This window comes from Miscanthus floridulus, chromosome 11 (genome assembly GCF_019320115.1).
Source record: "Miscanthus floridulus cultivar M001 chromosome 11, ASM1932011v1, whole genome shotgun sequence".
Classification (NCBI taxonomy): Eukaryota; Viridiplantae; Streptophyta; class Magnoliopsida; order Poales; family Poaceae; genus Miscanthus; species Miscanthus floridulus.
The window spans coordinates 10,861,371-10,878,047 of NC_089590.1; the positions used below are offsets into that span (position 1 = coordinate 10,861,371).

General features: G+C 45.6%; 1 pseudogene; it reads right to left on the minus strand.

The window, feature by feature from the left end:
* Positions 1-14,577: 14,577 nt before the first annotated feature.
* LOC136491638 (senescence-specific cysteine protease SAG39-like) overlaps positions 14,578-16,677 on the minus strand; it is a 30,323-nt pseudogene continuing 28,223 nt past the window's right edge.

Here is a 16,677-nt window from a genome sequence, read left to right on the forward strand (position 1 = left end):
AGGAATTTAATCACTTCGGTGATTATTTTTGTACTTACGTTCTTATGATTTGGTCGGTTCTGTTACAACCCCCACCGACAAATCTACCATCATGGGGATACCCCTCGTTGGACTACCGACGATATTCTGTCGATAGTTGGCGCGCCAGGTAGGGGTGTGCACTTGATCCCATGGCGAGCTAGATGGACCTCAAATCAACAACGTGTTCTCGTCATCAATCTCGTGGAGATCCATGCCGGTCCACGACGATGATTCATCGCTAGCTACACCAGCCCTCGCGGTAGTAGATCCGATCTCGGAACCACCTCCGAGGTCATCTTCACCAACAACTCACCGCCCGCCAGGTGCTCGCCGTCAACACCAACCAGATAACACCATACGTTGCCGACCAGACGCTCCGTCCAAAGCTAAGTCATACTTTAATATTTTTCTAAATATTCTCCAATTTCCATATATCGCCATAATGTTTTTTCAAACTGTTTTCTCTATGTTTGCTCTCCAAACGATTTTCCAAACCCCCGAACAGTCATGTTGATGCTCGGACGCCTCTAGAGACGGCCCTGTCTCTGGCTCCTCCCTACACGCGCATGAGTGTCTGCCCTCTGCGTCGTGGGTGGTCGGCAGCGGTTTCTTGGTGACGCCTGTTCCTCCTACACGTGCACGGGCTTCGCGCTCGACATTATGGACTATGGGCTAGCTAGGGCTAGAGACTTAGCTGCACACTAACTGGTCAGGCGGTTTATATTAAATATAAATATATCTTCACACCAACTAATCACTATTTCATCGTCATTGCTGATTTTTCTTCAGAGTTCATATATTTTTACATCATGTACTACCCATTTTACATGTTTGTATTGCATGATCGTCGTCTAGGTGATTGGATCACCTGGTGCTCGGGCTTCTCCACCGATCAACTGGTATGACCACTTGGTTCATGGACTCCGTTGCCGACCAGTTGATCGGACTATTCGCCTGTAGTTTTTACTCAATGCTCACTTCACCGCCGACCAGTTGACCAGACTGTTCGCTGCTCATGCTTCATCGCCAGCTACGTCGGTTACTCCTTAGCGCTTGGATTCTTCGTGCTTGAGGACTAAGTGGGCACACTTCACCGCACGGACGTCGCCAGCTATGCCAAGGACTCCTCGGTGCTCTGACCTCACCAGCTTCGCCTAGGACTCCTCGGTGCTCGAACATCGCCGCCTACGCCGGGGACTCCTTGGTGCTCGGTCATCGCCAGCGATGTTGGGGACTCCTCGCTCCTCGACGCTCGGTCATCGCCAGCGACGCTAGGGACTCCTCGCTCCTTGGTGCTCGGACATCGCCAACGACACCGGGGACTCCTCGCTCCTCGATGCTCAGTCATTGCCAGCGACACTGGGGATTCCTCACTCCTCGGTGCTCGGTCATCTCCAGCGACGCTGGGGATTCCTCGCTCCTTGGTGCTCGGACATTGCTGCCTACGCCAGCGACTCCTCGCTCCTCGGTGCTTAGATATCGCCGCCTACGCCGGGGATTCCTCGCTTCTTAGTGCTCGAACATTGCCGCCTATGCCTAGGACTCCTCGCTCCTCGGTGCTCGGACATTGCCAACAATGTCGGGGACTCCTCGCCCCTCGGTGCTCAGACATCGCCGGTGACGCTGGGGATTCCTCGCTCCTCGGTGCTCGGTCATCGCCAGCGACATCGTGGATTCCTCACTCCTTGGTGCTCGGTCATCGTCAGCGACGCCAGGGATTCCTCGCTCCACGGTGCTCGGACATCGCCGCCTACACCGGGGACTCCTCGCTCCTCGGAGCTCGGTCATCGCCAGTGACATTGGGGACTCCTCGCTCCTCGGTGCTTGGACATCGCCTCCTACGTCGGGGACTCCTCGCTCCTTGGTGGTCGGACATCGCCGCATATGCTAGGGACTCCTCACTCCTTGTTGCTCGGTCATCGCCAGAGACACAGGGGACTCCTCGCTCCTCGGTACTCGGTCATCACCAGCGACATCGGGGACTCCTCGCTCCTTGGTGCTTGGTCATTGCCAGCGACGCAGGGGACTCCTCGCTCTACGGTACTCGGTCATCGCCAGCAACGCTGTGGACTCCTCGCTCCTCAGTGCTCGGATATCGCCGCCTACGCCGGGGATTCCTCGCTCCTCGTTGCTCGGACATCACCGCCTATGCCAGGGACTCCTAGCTCCATGCTGCTCGGTCATCGCCAGCGGCGCCGGGGACTCCTCGCTCCTCAGTGCTTGGTCTTTGCCAGCAATGCCGAGGACTCCTCGCTCCTCGATGCTCGGTCATCGCCAGTGAACCGAGGACTCCTCGCTCCTTGGTGCTCGGTCATTGCCCATGACGCGGGGGACTCCTTGCTCCTCGATGCTCAGTCATCGCCAGTGACGCCGAGGACTCCTTGCTCCTCGATGCTCGGTCTTTGCCAGCGACACCGGGGACTCCTCGCTCCTCGATGCTCAGTCATCGCTAGCGACACCAGGGACTCCTTGCTCCTCGGTGCTCGGACATCGCCGCCTACGCTAGGGACTCCTCGCTCCTCAGTGCTTGGTCATCGCCAGTGATGCCGAGGACTCCTCGCTCCTCGGTGCTCAGTCATCACCAGTGACGTCGGGGACTCCTCGCTCCTCGGTGCTCAGTCATCGCCAGCGACGCCGGGGACTCCTCGCTCCTCGGTGCTTGGATGCCACCAACGACGCCGGGGACTCCTCGCTCCTCAGTGTTTGGTCATCGCCAGTGATGCCGGGGACTCCTTGCTCCTTGGTGCTCGGACATCGCCAGCGACGCCAGGGACTCCTCGCTCCTTGGTTCTCGGTCATCGCCAGCGACGCCAGGGACTCCTTGCTCCTTGGTGCTCGGTCATCGCCAGCGACGCCGGGGACTCCTCGGTGCTCTATCATCGCCAAAGATGTCGAGGACTCCTCGCTCCTTGGTGCTTGATCATCGCTAGCTATGCTAGGAACTCCCTAGGTGGTCGGACATCACCGGCTACGCTGGGTGAAGGGACCATGATGCCTAAGAGAGGGGTAAATTAGGCAACTTAAAAATCTAACTCTAAACTATGGCCTCTTTTTCCACCCTTAGCAAAACCTAAGCAAAAGATAAACTAGCTAAATGTGCAACTACAATTTTGCTAGTGTGTTGCTATCTCTATCGCAAAAGGAGTAATGTAATCTATGTAAATGCGGAAGCTAAAGAGCAAGGTAGAGATATGCAAACTCCCATCGATAACTCCGATATTTTTACCAAGGTATTGAGAAGTGCGCAAGCTTCCCCCTAGTCCTCGTTGGAGCCCCTCGCAAGGAATCCCTCGCAAGGGCCAAGCTCCCGGTCGGGTAACTCCGTGGATGGCATCAGGCCTTCACCACACGCAAGTGGGTCTCCGACGTGCCTTTCGGCAAGCCTCTCCCGAATGCTCCCCGCCGTCTTCACTATCAAGCTTCTGGCCAAACCGCCGTGGGCCTTGTTCCCTCCGGTACACGGTGGCAGCCACACCACAAACGCAGTTGGTGTGATCTCGCAAGACTACAAGCCCCTCCAATGTACAACAATGGTGTGCGCAAGCACCGAGTGGTAAGAGGTATGCAAACCACACTAAACACTAGGCCTAAACCTAGAGCAAGTGCATAAGCGGTGATCTAATCAACCTAAGCACTTCACAAAGCACCTACGCTAATCACCTAACAAAACACTAAGCACTATGCAAGTGGAGATCACTAAAATGGTGTATCAACACCCTTGGTATGTTTCCTCAACTCCACACTTCCCAAATGGCCGGTTGGGGGTTGTATTTATAAGCCCCATTGAGAAAGTAGCCGTTGGGGATGAAATCCCGCTTTTCTGCTACTGACCGGATGCTGATCACGTCCTGACCGGACACGTCTGGTCGTCCTGACCGTTGGAGCCACGAATCACCGATCGGATGCTGCTAGCGTCTGGTCGTAGTTTTGCCGCTCTGGAACCTCTCTGTACTCGATCGGACGCTGCTGCCCTGCGTCCGGTCGATTGTCGCCAGCGTTCGGTCACTGCTGATGACGCCTGTCTGCCGAGCCTTTGGTTCAGTGTCCAGTCGCTTCTTCCAGCGTCCGGTCGCCTCTACGAGCTCGTTTCTTCATGATCTTGCATGCGGCTTGGTTCCAATCTTTGTGCTTGGACTTTACTTGATATCTTGGGTCTTCTCTTGTGCTTCTAAGGTCTTTCTTATGGTGTTGATCATCGGATCATCACGTCGCCTTCGTCCAAGTCACGTCTTGCACCCTATTGAACTACAAAACAAACACTTGCAAATTCATTAGTCCAATTTGGTTGTGTTGGTCATCAAACACCAAAATCCAAAGTAAATGGGCCTAGGGTTTGGGATCCAAACCTTCTTGGTGCTCTTCATGTTGGAAATGATTTCCTTTGGCACCCAAAAGCATTTGACCCCATTGTTGGCTTGCTTGTTCACCTTGATGGCCACCACCTTGTCATTTTTCTTCTTCTTCAAGAGATAAGGTGTGGAGGCCTTCTTGTCCACCTTGTTGGTGTAGGTGTTGGAGAGCATGCTTGTTTGCTTTTTCTCTTTCTTCTTTTCTCCTCCCCCATTCTTCACCTTGCACTCATAGGACTTGTGGCCTTCCTTGTGGAACATGTAGCAAACCAAGGTTTGTCCTTCATCAAGCTTCTTCACTCCCTTGATGGTGTTATCTTGATGAAGTTGGGCTTGCTTCGCCTTGCCTTTCACTTGAGTTAAGTCCTTGGTGAGGCGAGCTACTTCTTGCTTGAGTTGCTCATTTTCCTTTGCAACCTCTTGTGTGCATGTATCTACAACAACTTTCTCAGCACAAACTTTGTTGCACAAGGGTGAGTCTAAACACAAATCATTACAAGAAGTAGATCCATCCTTTTTAGTTATGTTAACCATAGAACTTTTCTTTTTAGATGCCTTGGTGGGGGTGTTACTAACGGCTTCAAGATTAGCAACTTTATTAGTTAGCTCATCACAATGTTTGCACATGGTTTCCATTTTAGCAAGCAAACATTTATAAGCATCTTGTGAGCTAGCTAACTTTTCTTTTAATTTTTCATTTTTCTTTACAAGTTGCTCATCATTAATTGTGCATGCATTTGTTGTTGCACTAGCCTCACGTTGCTCAATTTTAGTAGATAGTTCACTATTGAGATTAGAAAAAGTCTCATATTGTTCAAGCAAAGTTTTATATGCTTCTTGTGAACCATCTATCTTTTCTTTTAAATTCTTAAGCTTCTTTTGTTGACTAGTGCAAACTTTAGCATATTTAAGATTTTGTTGCACAATTTCATCATAAGAAGGCATATCATCATCACTATCACTCTCACTAGAGGATAAGCTTTCATTACCTCATGCCATAAGGCACACACGAGAAGAGCTTGATGATGAGTGCTTGCGACCTCGCCTCTTGTGATGGTGTTCTTTTTCACTTGAAGAATCATCCCATGACCTTATTGATGTGAGGGCTTGGTTCTTGCACGCCTTCTTCTTTGTCTTGGGTGTGGGCTTGTTTGGACAAACTTCCACAAAGTGCCCCAACTCGCCGCATCCATAGCATCCTCTCTTTCTTTGCTCATTTCTTTGAGTGGTAAAAATGAGATCTTGAATTTGGATGGGCACACCCTTGACATTGAGCCTTTGGATCATCTTCTCCACCTTGTTGATTAATTTGATTGATTCTTCATCAAGGTCGGAGGTGGAGGAGGAAGATTGATCATCATCGCTTGAATCTTCATCATCATAATCCTCATCTTCTTCTTCATCTTCACTTGAGGAGCTTGAGGTTGAGCTTGTCTCAACTTGCTTGCCCTTCATCTTTTTTTTCTCGCTACATGCGAGAGCTTTGCCTTTGCTTGATGAAGAAGCTTCTTCTTGACCCATCTTACGTGACATTTCAAATGCCACTATCTTGCCAATGACTATGCCCAGGGTCATGGTGCTCAAGTCCTCCATATTGTGAAGGATGGTGATGATGCTTGCATATTTCTTTTGTGGTAGCACAGCGATGATCTTCCTCACGATGTCTGCGTCATCTAGCTTTATCAATCCTATAGAATGGAGCTCATTGATAATTAGATTCAAATGAGAATACATATCACGAACAAGCTCATCGTCATTCATTGTAAAGGAATCATAATTTTGTTTAGCTAGACAATATTTTTGCTCATGGACATTACTTGTGCCGTCATGGAGCTCTTGGAGTTTTAACCAAATTTCATGTGCCGTATTTAATGTGAACACTTAGTTAAATACATCCATGCTAAAAGATTCAAATAAGCAATTTTTAGCTCTAGCATTGAAGTGCATTTCTTTTTCATCACTCTTTGTGGGTTTTTGGGATTCTTGATGGGTTTCATCCCGTCATGAGTGACTCTCCATACACCCAAATCAACCGCCTCAAGATGGTAAGCCATTCTAGCCTTATAGTAAAGGAAGTTAGTGCCATCAAAGTACGGAGGCCTAGCGGTATCCATCCCAACCACTCTAAATAGCGTCGGCTCAACGGCGGTTAAGCCAAAGGTCCAAATTGAGCCAACCGGCTTTGATACCAATTGAAGGAACCAGACGCCTAAGAGGGGGGGGGGGTGAATTAGGCAACTTAAAAATCTAACTCTAAACTATGGCCTCTTTTTCTACCCTTAGCAAAACCTAAGCAAAAGATAAACTAGCTAAATGTGCAACTACGATTTTGCTAGTGTGTTGCTATCTCTACTGCAAAAGGAGTAATGTAATCTATGTAAATGCAGAAGCTAAAGAGCAAGGTAAAGATATGCAAACTCCCGTCGATGACTCTGATATTTTTACCGAGGTATCGAGAAGCGCGCAAGCTTCCCCCCTAGTCCTCGTTGGAGCTCCTCGCAAGGGCCAAGCTCCCGGTCAGGTAACTCCGTGGATAGCCTCGGGCCTTCCCCACACGCAAGTGGGTCTCCGACGTGCCTTCCGGCAAGCCTCTCCCGGATGCTCCCCGCCGTCTTCACTATCAAGCTTCCGGCCAAACCGCCGTGGGCCTTGTTCCCTCCGGTACACGGTGGCGGCCACACCACAAACACAGTTGGTGTGATCTCGCAAGACTACAAGCCCCTCCAATGTACAACAATGGTGCGCGCAAGCACCGAGTGGTAAGAGGTATGCAAGCCACACTAAACACTAGGCCTAAACCTAGAGCAAGCGCATAAGCGGTGGTCTAATCAACCTAAGCACTTCACAAAGCACCTACGCAAATCACCTAATAAAACACTAAGCACTATGCAAGTGGAGATCACTAAAATGGTGTATCAACACAACCTTGGTATGTTTCCTCAACTCCACACTTCCCAAATGGCCGGTTGGGGGTTGTATTTATAAGCCCCACTTAGAAAGTAGCCGTTGGGGACGAAATCCCGCTTTTCTGCTACTGTTCGGACGCTGATCACGTCCTGACCGGACGCATTCGGTCGTCCCGACCGTTGGAGCCACGAATCACCGATCGGATGCTGCCAGCGTCCAGTCGACTGCCACCGGACGCGTCCGGTCGTAGTTTCACTGCTCTGGAACCTCTCTGTACTCGATCGAAAGCTGCTGCCCTACGTCCGGTCGATTGCCACCAGCGTCTGGTCCAGCGTTCGGTCACTGCTAATGACGCCTGTCTGCCAAGCCTCCGGTTCAGCGTCCGGTCGCTTCTTCCAGCGTCCGGTCGCCTCTGTGAGCTCGTTTCTTCGCGATCTTGCGTACGGCTTGGTTGCAATCTTCGTGCTTGGACTTTGCTTGATATCTTGGGTCTTCTCTTGTGCTTCTAAGGTCTTTCTTATGGTGTTGATCATCGGATCATCACATCACGTCGCCTTCGTCCAAGTCACGTCTTGCACCCTATTGAACTACAAAACAAACACTTGCAAATTCATTAGTCCAATTTGGTTGTGTTGGTCATCAAACACCAAAATACAAAGTAAATGGGCCTAGGGTCCATTTTCCTTACACCGGGGACTCCTCGGTGCTCAGATCTTGCTACGTCTCATCGGTGTGCTATCAAGCTGCTCCATGCTGTTCGGATCGGGGTGCTGATTTTTGGCAGCACGTCTGGGTTCTTGATACGCACATGTCAGACGACATCGGCAAGCTTTCAGACTTCTTTTTCTTTGACCCCGCTACAAGATTCATTCTTCATCTTCTAACAGGCTCGGGGACTAAGTGGGCACACTTCACCTTGCGGTGAATGTGCTTGTTCTTATCTCGAGGCTACGCCCGGGGACTGGCTGCCTGCTCAGCTGGTCTTCTACTTTCTGACCCTAGCACCACGTGACTACGTCACCTACTGTCAGGCTCGGGGACTAGCTGTGGGGGTATGGCCCCCGGATACTCACGGCAGACCACATGGGCTGCACCCTCAGGGACGGCCCAGCCCACAAGATCAAGACGTGCACGGCGCTGCTCGGCGTGCACCGTAAGACATTGTATAGTACCAAATATGATACTTACCTTGTAACCCTGCTCCTCTAGACTATATAAGGAGAGGCAGGGGTCCCCTAGCGGACACGATCCATCAAGATCTATCTACTACATCTCAATATAATACACCAAAGACACAGGACATAGGGTATTACGTCGATCAGACGGCCCGAACCTGTCTAAATCGCTGTCTCTGCGCCTTGTGTCACCATCCAGTTCCTGATTACGTGCACCCCCACCGACAAATCTACCATCGCGGGATACCCTTCGGTGGACTGCCGACGATATTCTGTCGACAATCACTGTTTCAGATAACTGGAAACAGAACTAGTTTTTCCCTGTTCATGTTGTCCTGCAAGTTCCCCATTTCTATTTTTTTTTTCTGTGGGTGAAAACTTGATTGCATGTTCTTCAGTTGAGGCATCTAACCTAACTGCAAATGGATATTCAACTTAATATTACCTAGTGGACTGTACATTGCAGTAATGTTCACATGGACATGTATTATTAAATTAAAAAAAAAACTCTACCTGCGGGGGAAATTATTATTTATAAAAGAGATGCTTTAATTCCTTTGGTGATTCAAGAAACATATATGTTTATTATTTCACTAATATATTACTTCCGTTTTCTGTTAACAAATAGTTATTTCATCATCCATTAATGGGTGTCTGTTTGTCCTGGAAAACTCATCTGTTGCACTCCCCTCTGAGTCCCAATATCAGTCTATATTCTATATATTTTTTTAGAAAATACAGGAGAGCTGCACTTCATTGTATTGGAGAAGAAAATGGTCCCCATACAGCCCACTTATCTCATACGGGACCAAATATGGGACGTGGTTTGAGCATCAGAATAAAGACGAAAAACTTGAGCCAAAAAACAACACGACCCGACCAAAGCTACACAGAAAACTAGATTCTACCACCAGGCTCTAAACCCTGCAGCTTCTTAGCTCCGGCTAGGCACCAGAGACTATGCTCATCTTTGAACTCCCTTATAATTGATGTTACCGAAGGTGCAACACCCTCGAAGACATGCATTTCTATGCTTTCAGATAATTGAAGCGCCCATTATTAGAGAATTCACTCCCCTTCTATGCTCTTTCTCACCCTTTTCATTGTCTTGCGCCACCAGTTGGCAAAGTTACCTTCATTCTGTCTATATTCTATATTGATGCTTCATTGTGTTTTCTTACTCTTCAAATTTGATCCAAATCACTGTGGTCTGTTTTGCAGAGGCGCCGTCAAGCAGAAGCGATCAACGGGGCATTGGCAATGATAGGACTGACTGCTGGATTGGTAGTGGAAGCTCACACAGGAAAGGGCATCTTAGGGCAGGTACGTGAACTGAATGTAGGAGAAATTCGATTTTTAGCATATATAAACTTTTTTTTTGACACAGATATACAAACTTTTATCATAACCAATAATATGACATGGAAGAGAGATGTAATCGAAACTTATCTATTCTAGAAGAGAGCACATGAAAAATACAGTGAGACATTCGCATAAAGAAAGGGTACAGAAGCATACAACTATACATTGAGCGACTAAATTAGTTGTCATCAACATATTTGCAGAGTCAACTATACACCAGATTAATTAAACTGTATATGATCAATTCAACTAATAACTACTCCATCCGTCCGAAAAAAGCAAGACACACTATAGGATTTGTAGGACATGTTAGTGGTCAAGCAAAATGAATCAAAGGATCAGACCAGAGCTGGTGCCGAGGACAATCCGCGCGACGTCCACGACGAGCTGCTGGTAGTGGCCGGGACGCCTCCTCCTCCTCCTCCTCCTCCTCCTCCCTCCTTCCTCCTACTTCCTCCTCCTTCTCTTCCTCCTTCTTCCTCCTCTCCTCCTCTCTTTCTCCTCCACCTCCGGTGGCAGCGCTGGCGTAGGCGGTGCTGGCGCGGGCGGGGGCAGGGGCGGGTGCGTGTGTGCGGTGTGTGTGGGCCAGCTGGGCCGGGAGGTTAAATCCCCCTTTGCCGAGTGCCCCCGATCTCGCACTCGACAAAGTTTTTTTTTTAAATTTTTTTAATTCTTTGCCGAGTGCCACCTGGCCTAGCACACGGCAAAGAGGTTTTTTTTAAAAAAAAATCTTTGCCGAGTGTCATACGTCCTGGCACTCGGCAAATCAGTGATTTGCCGAGTGTCATTTTTTGACACTCGGCAAACCATATTTTTTTCACTTTTGACCTCTAAACTTTTTCGACAGTTCTCATACAATACCTGGTACTCCATGTTTCAATGTGGCACATTTCTCGGACTTTTTCTATATTTCTTTAATTTATTTCATTTAATTGAATTTTCTTGAATAATTCAAATTATAACTGCTAGTCATTCGAATAATGAAAAAATGAATGGAAAAATAATATTCATGTTATTTAGTATAATGTGAGGCCATATCCAGGACCAGACCACCAATTTCGAACATCTTATTCATGAAATATGACCACGAACTTGCGGTCGAGTTGTTTTAAAATTCTATAAAAAGCAAACGAAGTCCGAAAATCATGAAACTTGTCATGATGTCATGATATCATATGTGGAGGCTGTGATAAAAATTTGAGAAGGTTTCACGCAAGTTGTCACGTACGATGCTTGCAAACCGAAGAAGTTTCATGATTTCGTGAAGAGGCCGACGAGGTGGTAAGCATCATACGTGACAACGTGCACGAAATCTTCTGAAATTTTTATCATAGCCTCCACATACGATATCACGACATCTCAACAAGTTTCAAGATTTTCGAACTTCGTTTGCTTTTTATAGAATTTAAAAACACTTCGCACGCAAGTTCGCGGTCATGTTTCGTGAACAAGATGTCCGAAATTTCGGGTCTGTTCTTGGATACGGCCTCACACTACACTCAGTAACATCACTATCATTTTTTGAATCAATAAATTCCATTATTCGTACCACGTGCAGTTCAAATTTATATTTTTCAAAAAAATTCAAGCAAACGAAATAAAGTAACTAAATATATCAAAAAGCCACAAAAATCGCCAAATTCTAATGAGGAGTTCCTGGTACTTTAAAAGGGCTGCACAAAAAATTTGGAGGCAAAAAACAAAAAGAAACTTTGCCGAGCGCCGGGGCATGTCACTCGACAAGGGGGGTCTTTGCCGAGTGCCAAAATAAGACACTCGGCAAAGAGGTTTTTTGAATTTTTTTTAGAAATTTCCTCTTTGACGAGTGCCTTCACAGGGGCACTCGACAAAGGTATTTCAAAAAAAATGTAATTTTTTTAATTTCTCCTTTTGCCGAGTGCCGAAGCTGTTAGGTACTCGGCAAAGACATTTCAAAAAAAAATTAAATCTTTGCCGAGCGCCGTGTCAGGGGCACTCGGCAAAGTATTTTCTAAAAAAAACTTTGCCGAGTGCCTAACAGCAGGCACTCGGCAAAGAAGGACATGGCCGAACACCATTACGTGAGGCAACCTATGCCGAGTGTCGCGCTTTTGCCGAGAGCCCGGCACTCGGCAAAGAAGTCCTTTGCCGAGTGCCCTTTTTTGCCAAGGGCCCGGCACTTGGCAAATAATTCTTTGCCGAGTGCTCGATTTTTGACACTCGGCAAAGCCCCGTTTCCAGTAGTGAGTGCCCTCAAGATTATTATTCAGAAAACCAAATTTGAAGCTTAAATCCTTTTAAATCATGATGTTTACCTCAACATTTGAATTTGGAAACCGTAGTATTCAGACTACCTTCGGCCTTGTGAGTTGTGACTTTCAGTTTCAAATATTACCTCAAAGCTAGAGATGGTCGGAAACATTACCTCAAAGCTAGAAGGCTCGTTCCAAATAAGTGACTGGATAGGAAGCAACTAGGAAGCGACGGGCCCAGTTGCCCGGCCGGCATGATGCACGTGCACCCAGTTCACAAGTCAACGCAGCTTTGCTTTCAGACCACGCAATTTCTGACCTTTATTCAGGACGACGAAGAACCTTGCGCGTCACTCCACTACCCGACCTATTTAACGGCCGCCTCCTGCAAGCCTACAAGAAGACTCAAGAGAACAGATGGAGCCAATGAGCGGCCACGGGGAGCCACCACGCGCCGAGGGCCGGCACCACCTCCTCGTCCTCCTCCTCCGCCGCCTCCAGCTCCAACGAGAGCCACTGCGAGCACATGCTGCTCCTGCCGTTCCGAACGGCCATGCAGGGCCATACCAGCCCGATGCTGCTCCAGTTGGCCCGCCGCCTCGCGTGCCATGTCCTCCGCCCCACGCTCGTCACCACCCGCTACGTTGCCCTCCTCACCGCGCCGCCCCCACCCAGCCCCCTCCGCGTCGCCGCCATTTCAGACGGCTTCAATGACGCCGGCCATGCCTAGCCGATTGAGGTGATGGACGGCGATAGCAAGGGTGAATTTGGGATGAATGCTTGCTATGTGGATGCAGAATATGGACAAGGCACAATGCAGAAAGGAGGAAACTCAGGCAAGATATTGCTAGTGACAAAAAAAAGGCAAGAATATTGCTGAATTTGCTGCAAAATATCCATCATGTCGTCAAACAATAAGCATCTAGTGATATGGAATTTATATATTGCTGAGCATAACTAGTCTTTGCATTGCGACTTCTGTAACTTCGAAGGAGGCCAAAGATGTTGGTATTTTAATGTTTCAACACTCAGGAATCATTGTAAAAGTAAACTCACATGATGTGTGTCATTTAATTATTATGTTTTCTTTTTTTGGATAGTAAGTGCTCTACTGAGGACAAGCAGGAGATCATAGATCTTAGCTTACATAGATTACTACTGGTGCATGTAACCTTTGAAATGTCAGGAGCATACGGTATTTTATTGGACTCCTTTGTTTATGTAAATCTTGTATGTTTATTTCTTTTGTTACCCTCAGATGACCAGAAAATTCCAGCAACTAGGAAATAAAATCAAGGATTAAGCCCATTTTTGGTCCCTCAACTCTCATCATTGTCTAATTTATGAAAAAAATACTTTAGATTTTTAGATATTTATGAAAAAATTATATATATATATATATTTAGATTTACTTATTGATAAATATTTATCTATACTAAAATATTATAAATAACACAACTTCAAACAGTCATCAACTATTAAGTTGCAGATCCCGGTGGTGGTAATACTACACCACGTACTTTTATCGTCTAACTGCCCATTGGTAAATATACACTTTTAGCATCAGATGTTTGACGCTATATTGGTGTTGTGGTGTAGTGTAATTTCTTCTTCCGAGTTGTTTAAATAATTTGAATTTTTTGAATTTCAAAATATAAGAACATCAAACAGAATTTTTGAATCATGAATGATTTCAAATAGAAAGGTCATCAGCTACAAAGTTGTATATCTCATTGAGGTCTACGACTTCGGTTTTGTTTATTTCTCCATCCAAATTCATTCGAATAATTAAAAAATTTAGATTTCAAAACATGAGGATTTCAAACATTTAGGTTATATTTTAAATAAATTTATATTCGGATTCAAAACAAAAATTCTAATATATAAAAATCCAATAATGTGTAGATAAATATTTTAATATATAAAATTCTGATATATTTTAAGTAAATTAAATATACAAAAATTTTCATGAATATCTAAAGAAAACTAAATTAATTGATTAAATCCATTTTTGGCCCCTCGCTCTTACTTTTGTCTAACGTTGGCACGTCAACTTTCAAAACCATTTATTTTGACCACCGAGTTGGTTTTAAGTGGTTTTCAAATGCCACTTGGGTCAAAATTAAACAGTTTATGATAGTATGAACCGTACCCAACGATATAAAAAATGGACCTATCAGCCTATAGCTAATAGCTATGCAATAGACAAACTAGAACATCTTCAAAATATACTAGACAATCCAGCACCAGTCAGTAGTTCAAGAGATGGCAAGAATCTACTGACAGTTTACACGAACTAAATAACCAGTTATATATGTTGCACCCATAAATGGAAAGGGAAACATGGTATAGTATTAGAACTCTGAAGCCATAAAAATACTTTCAAATTATTACTCAATTTTTCCACATCTGGACCAATTACAAGGTATTCATTTACAGAACATATCCATATGACACAATATACAGACACCATCCGTTTATTGAACCCACATGTATTAATGTAGGGAAGTGATTACGCATTTGAAGCTCGACTTATGCAGTAGGGTAGGATGGTTGCATGGCAAGGCCACACATCCCCCTCTTGTCAGAAATGCCCTTCTCCATCCTCAGGAATCCATTCTCACCCCACGTTGTGCCCCACGAATTCTTCATCAGCCAATACTTTGTGCCATCGCTGTCCTTTCCATAACCAATAGCTGCAATCACTAGTAGATAAACGAGCTGTACTCCCGGTTCTCAACCCCCTTCAGTCCTAGTTTTGGAACCGGGAGCACAAATCCGGGACTAAAGGGTCCCTACTTTAGTCCTGATTTCGCGCCTAGGACTAAAGGTGCACCTTTAGTCTCGGTTGGTAAGACCAACCGGGACTAAAGAGGCCTCCTGGCCTAGCCACGTGGGGCGGCCCTTTAGTCCCGGTTGGTATTACCAACCGAGACTAAAGGTTTCCTTTTTTTTCTTTTTTTTTGTTTCTATTTTCAATTGATGATTCGTTTTTGTTTTCGAATAGGTTTTCGAATACGCATTCTACGCTACTAATAATATACGTATTCTACACGTTTATAATGTTTGAACATTTTGTACAAACTAAAGTATGAAACTAACGTATATATTACATGCATATACATATATTGTACGTTATTTTATGTACATATAATATGTATATATATATTACAAATAAAGCTTGTATTGTATATATTCTATCATATCCTTGGGATAATAAATTCACTCCATCTGGTTTGGCTTCCATGTTTCGTTGACGTCATTGTAGAACTCGCCGACGGGGTCACTACTGTAAAACTGTACTTTGCCGAGTGCCTGATACTTTGCCGAGTGCAAAATATCGTGGCACTCGGCAAAGCAATATTTTGCCGAGTGTAGCACTCGGCAAAATTTTGCACTCGGCAAAGTCAAGCACTCGGCAAATCTGGACTTTGCCGAGTGCCTGGCACTCGGCAAAGCCAGGCGCTCGGCAAAATTTAGCCGGACCGTGATGGCGGCCACCTACCGTCAGATTTTGCCGAGTGCCAGCCATCAAGCACTCGGCAAAATTTTTTTTATTTTCTAAAAACAAATTTTGCCGAGTGCCTCCTGGGTCCGGCACTCAGCAAAGACATTTTTGTCGAGTGCTCCCCATGGCACTCGGCAAAATATATATATTTTTTTTATTTTGGACCCAATTTTTTTGTGTAGCCTTATGACAATATTTAAAGCTCTATTCTAAAATTTGGTGAAATTTTGACCTTTTTAGGTATATTTCATTAATTTATTTTGTTTCGTTGATTTTTTCGGCGTATTTCAAATTTGAACTGCAGGTCCATGGAATAATGGAATTTAGTCATCCAAAAATTGATATTCATGATATTTAGCATATGTTGAGGCCATGTCCAGGGAGTCACATGAAATCTCGAGCATCTCGTTGACGTAACATGTCGAGTTAGTTACGGGAAAAGTGAATTTAAATTATATAAAATCCAAACGAAGTCTGAAAATCACGAAACTTGTGGAAGCGTCGAGTTATCACATGTGGAGGCTGTGGTAAAAAATGATAAGATTTCGAGCAAGTAGTGACGTCAGATGCCAAAAACCCAGACATCTCCACATGTGATCACTTCGTTTCACATGTAGAGATGTCTGGGTTTTTGGCATCCGACGTCACAACTTGCTTGAAACCTTCTCAATTTTTTACCACAGCCTCCACATGCGATAACACGATGCCTTGATAAGTTTCGTGATTTTTGGACTTCATTTGCATTTTATATAATTTAAAATCACATTTCTGGCAAGTACCTCGACATGTTACGTCATCGAGATGCTCGAGATTTCATGTGAGTTCCTGGATACGGCCTAAACATACTCTAAATATCATGAGTATCAATTTTTGGATGACCAAAGTCTATTATTCCATGTACCTGTAGTTCAAATTTAAAATATCCCAAAAAATTCGACGAAACGAAATAAACTAATGAAATATATAAAAAAAGTCAAAATTGCCCCAAATTTTAAAATAGAGTTTGAAATAGTATCACAAGGCCCCTAAAAAAAATTTGGGCCTGAAATAAAAAAAATAGTTTGCCGAGTGCCATGGGGGGCACTTAGCAAAGTGGGCTTTGCCGAGTGCCAGCCCAGGGGGCA